The 5,000-nt window shown below is 54.1% G+C and overlaps 1 non-coding gene across 1 annotated transcript in view; it reads right to left on the bottom strand.

Moving 5' to 3' along the window:
• The window catches only part of LOC124584099, a 1,910-nt gene extending 1,313 nt beyond the window's left edge, over positions 1–597 (bottom strand). Inside the window, exon 1 of the ribosomal RNA XR_006974511.1 lies at positions 1–597. This exon is cut by the window's left edge and continues 1,313 nt beyond it. This is a non-coding gene — a ribosomal RNA (small subunit ribosomal RNA).
• Positions 598–5,000: the final 4,403 nt, after the last annotated feature.

The raw sequence follows: 5,000 nt of genomic DNA, 5'->3' as shown, positions 1-5,000 counted from the left end.
TACCGCGGCTGCTGGCACCAGACTTGCCCTCCAATAGATACTCGTTAAAGGATTTAAAGTGTACTCATTCCGATTACGGGGCCTCGGATGAGTCCCGTATCGTTATTTTTCGTCACTACCTCCCCGTGCCGGGAGTGGGTAATTTGCGCGCCTGCTGCCTTCCTTGGATGTGGTAGCCGTTTCTCAGGCTCCCTCTCCGGAATCGAACCCTGATTCCCCGTTACCCGTTACAACCATGGTAGGCGCAGAACCTACCATCGACAGTTGATAAGGCAGACATTTGAAAGATGCGTCGCCGGTACGAGGACCGTGCGATCAGCCCAAAGTTATTCAGAGTCACCAAGGCAAACGGACCGGACGAGCCGACCGATTGGTTTTGATCTAATAAAAGCGTCCCTTCCATCTCTGGTCGGGACTCTGTTTGCATGTATTAGCTCTAGAATTACCACAGTTATCCAAGTAACGTGGGTACGATCTAAGGAACCATAACTGATTTAATGAGCCATTCGCGGTTTCACCTTAATGCGGCTTGTACTGAGACATGCATGGCTTAATCTTTGAGACAAGCATATGACTACTGGCAGGATCAACCAGGGAGCTGCGTCAACTAGAGCTGAGCAGCCGGCCGCCCGGGAGTGTGTCCCGGGGGCCCGCGCGAACACGCAAGCGTCCGCTCAATTATTCTGCAAACAGGAGGAGGCTGAGCTCCCCTGCACAATACACCTCGAAACCCTCTCAGGTCCCGGCGGCGCGCAGCGCCGTCCTAAGTACTTGGTCGGGTTCGAGAGTGGCGCAATCGCCCGGAGTTTGGCGAGTAGACGCTTTAGGTGCGACCACCCGTGCTCCCAACTGAGCTTGCCGCTGCCGACAGAGGCCCGGGAGCGTGCTGTCGTGGCATTGCCGGCGGGAGACAACACGCGCCACCTACGGTGGCCGGCAGCTCCAACGCCAGCGCCACAGAAGGACAAAAGCCCCACTTGGGTGCCGAAGCGAACTCTCCCAGCACAGCGCACGCGCCAACACGTCCGCACAGCTGCGATACAATCCACCTGCGAGAACCGCAGAGGCGACCGAGCAGCAGACGGCGTCGCGGCGCCGAGCGCCGGGCGGCGGCGCATCCTCAGCGCACACAGTCCTCAATCGGACCAGCACACTGCAGATGTCCACCGCGCTTCGCACCGGGCCCGCGAGGACCTACTTTGGCCGCACGGCGCCGCGTGCAGGGTGCGCCGGCGCGCAGCTGCGCCGCCTGCCGCCTCCGTCGGCCGGCGCGCCTGCCACTGGCCGCCCCCACCAGCCGGCTGTAGCGCGTGCGCCCACGCACCGCGCGGCCAGCACGCCGGGAGGCCCCCCCTCACCGGCCGGGGACGGTCCCACCCAGCCACCGCCGCGTATCGCTTCACACCCACATGCCATTCACGTTCGTGGGCATGGTGGGTATCGCTGAAACAACCGGTTGGTAGCTCAACCGATCGTCGCCATCACTGATTCACCTCTAGCGAGAACAACCGCACCACAACGGTTTACCAGTTGTTCATTTGCGTAACGTCACCAGCAAACGTAGACGTCCATCGCCATTTGCAAATTCAACGATTGTTGCATGCCTGTGTCAGGTGTCACGACACACTATGTCTGCCCACATACACGCAACAACATGTGCACGCTTCGCGAACACGTGGAAGGTGGCCCCCGTACGTATGCGATGTCCATTGCGCGAACGACTGTCAACCGGCCTCTGTCGCATGTCGCAGATGTGGAACGCAGTGCACCATGCTATCACGGTGTGTGAGAGGAGACGACTACGTCTGACAACACGCGCCACTACATCAACAGACGGCTCATGCTGATCGCCATCCACGGCATACCATACTGCAATCCAGCTCTTATAGGGAGACGACACGTAGCTGAGTGCACAATATTTGGACCGTATGGTTCGCCGTTGTTGGCGCAGTCGTGGTACGGTCACACATGTACCACGATGTATCATTCAGTACATGAGGACCAATGTGCAGTACAGTGTGTGATTTGGACGTACAACATCAGCGGACAGTTGACACAAGCCGTACCACAACGTAGGCTGTGCTTCGCCATGCGAATGCCAATGAACAACTGCGAAGGGCATTGAGCATGTACGTCCTACTGCCATCCGCATTACAGTGTATAGCTGCAAGGTGTTTCACATGAAGCGATACTCTGGGGACCGGGCAGTGCGAGTAGCAAACTATATTGCGGGGGTTGCAGTTAGGCAACACTACACTAATTTAACGCGTCGTATGACAATTACAGAGCAGGTTAAGGCCCAACGTGTGTTGGGTTAAGGCCCAACGTGTGTTGGGTTAAGGCCCAACGTGTGTTGGGTTAAGGCCCAACGTGTGTTGGGTTAAGGCCCAACGTGTGTTGGGTTAAGGCCCAACGTGTGTTGGGTTAAGGCCCAACGTGTGTTGGGTTAAGGCCCAACGTGTGTTGGGTTAAGGCCCAACGTGTGTTGGGTTAAGGCCCAACGTGTGTTGGGTTAAGGCCCAACGTGTGTTGGGTTAAGGCCCAACGTGTGTTGGGTTAAGGCCCAACGTGTGTTGGGTTAAGGCCCAACGTGTGTTGGGTTAAGGCCCAACGTGTGTTGGGTTAAGGCCCAACGTGTGTTGGGTTAAGGCCCAACGTGTGTTGGGTTAAGGCCCAACGTGTGTTGGGTTGAGGCCCAACGTGTGTTGGGTTGAGGCGCAACATAGGTTAGGTTGAGGCGCAACATAGGTTAGGTTGAGGCGCAACATGGGTTAGGTTAAGGCGCAACATGGGTTAGGTTAAGGCGCAACATGGGTTAGGTTAAGGCGCAACATGGGTTAGGTTAAGGCGCAACATGGGTTAGGTTAAGGCGCAACATGGGTTAGGTTAAGGCGCAACATGGGTTAGGTTAAGGCGCAACATGGGTTAGGTTAAGGCGCAACATGGGTTAGGTTAAGGCGCAACATGGGTTAGGTTAAGGCGCAACATGGGTTAGGTTAAGGCGCAACATGGGTTAGGTTAAGGCGCAACATGGGTTAGGTTAAGGCGCAACATGGGTTAGGTTAAGGCGCAACATGGGTTAGGTTAAGGCGCAACATGGGTTAGGTTAAGGCGCAACATGGGTTAGGTTAAGGCGCAACATAGGTTAGGTTAAGGCGCAACATAGGTTAGGTTAAGGCGCAACATAGGTTAGGTTAAGGCGCAACATAGGTTAGGTTAAGGCACAACACGGGTTAGGTTAAGGTACAACACGGGTTAGGTTAAGGTACAACACGGGTTAGGTTAAGGTACAACACGGGTTAGGTTAAGGTACAACACGGGTTAGGTTAAGGTACAACACGGGTTAGGTTAAGGTACAACACGGGTTAGGTTAAGGTACAACACGGGTTAGGTTAAGGCACAACACGGGTTAGGTTAAGGCACAATACGGGTTAGGTTAAGGCACAACACGGGTTAGGTTAAGGCACAACACGGGTTAGGTTAAGGCACAATACGGGTTAGGTTAAGGCACAATACGGGTTAGGTTAAGGCACAATACGGGTTAGGTTAAGGCACAATACGGGTTAGGTTAAGGCACAATACGGGTTAGGTTAAGGCACAATACGGGTTAGGTTAAGGCACAATACGGGTTAGGTTAAGGCACAATACGGGTTAGGTTAAGGCACAATACGGGTTAGGTTAAGGCACAATACGGGTTAGGTTAAGGCACAATACGGGTTAGGTTAAGGCACAATACGGGTTAGGTTAAGGCACAATACGGGTTAGGTTAAGGCACAATACGGGTTAGGTTAAGGCACAATACGGGTTAGGTTAAGGTACACATTGTTGTAAGGAAAGGTGTTTTGGGGGGGGGGGGCCGGTTTGTTGATTGTGATTATCGTAAGTAAATGACTGCGGCATCATCTGATTTGGCACGTCAGGGTGCACCTTTGGCTCATGACAGGCGGCGCTCTGATTCCATGCTTGTGGCAGACCTGTGTCTTTCATTCCTGCCATTGTTTTTGTGGTGTGACAGGAGGCAGTATTGTGATGTTGGGTGCACCCCTGTGTAGGACATGTGTGGGTGTTGGTGGCTTAGCTGAGCAATGGTGGTTGTCGGAAGGGTGGGATATTCTGTTTTCCGAGTGGACCTCCCGGTCTGGTTATGATAGTGTGGATTGTCTAATGTGGCAGAGAGGATGCACTGGGTGTTGTTCCATGCTGGTGCTTACATATTGTCTGTGTGCCTGTTACAGGCAGAGAGTAGTGCGTGATAAGAGTGTCTGGCTGACGTGTGATTGTGAGCAGAGTCTTTCAGCATGTATACGGACAGTTGTATACATTATCTGTATTCTGATGGCTCTATCTATTACTAATCAGCGCCGTGTATACGTTTAATCCGGTTCCAGTCGAAACTATTGTATCTCTGTACATTAGTGACACGGCGAGCCCGCTATGTAGTTACTCGTCTCGGCAGCTTCCACCGGTGTATGGCAAATGATTATAAGGAATCAGTCTAGTCGTCAATACCGATAGTGTGACGTCACATGTCTGGGGTGGGGGACGCTGCGCCCTTCCGGTGGGTCATGGCCTAGGAAGACTCTTCCCACGCAGGGGGGCTTGGACTGTCATTGACTCTTCCGAGTAATATACTTGCCGTACGTTTTTGCGACTGCGAGTGCAACGCTCACCGGTACCGACATGGATGGAGCGCCTCCTAGCTGCCGCTGAGCATCTGCATTCGTACAGAGAGCAACGCGATCGCGTCTGTAGCTCGTACGTGGTACAGCTCGCAGCTCATGTATATGGACAGCGGGAATGTCGCATATTGGACATAACTCTTCATGAAACGCACGTTATAGGGGTGGATTGCACATTGCGAGTGCGAGCAAAGTCCGCCGTTCATCCGCTGGAGTTGCGAGTTGGGCGGTTGGGGTGGGGAACGAACGGGTGCAGGTGGAGTGATTGCCGGTCCACGACTTCGTGCGGCAGAGGCGCTGGCGTTGGGGTGCTGTTGTCGA

This window comes from Schistocerca americana, unplaced genomic scaffold (assembly GCF_021461395.2).
Source record: "Schistocerca americana isolate TAMUIC-IGC-003095 unplaced genomic scaffold, iqSchAmer2.1 HiC_scaffold_47, whole genome shotgun sequence".
NCBI classification, from domain to species: Eukaryota; Metazoa; Arthropoda; class Insecta; order Orthoptera; family Acrididae; genus Schistocerca; species Schistocerca americana.
Note: the sequence above shows the minus strand (reverse complement) of the source record. Positions and strands in the feature narration are given on the sequence as shown.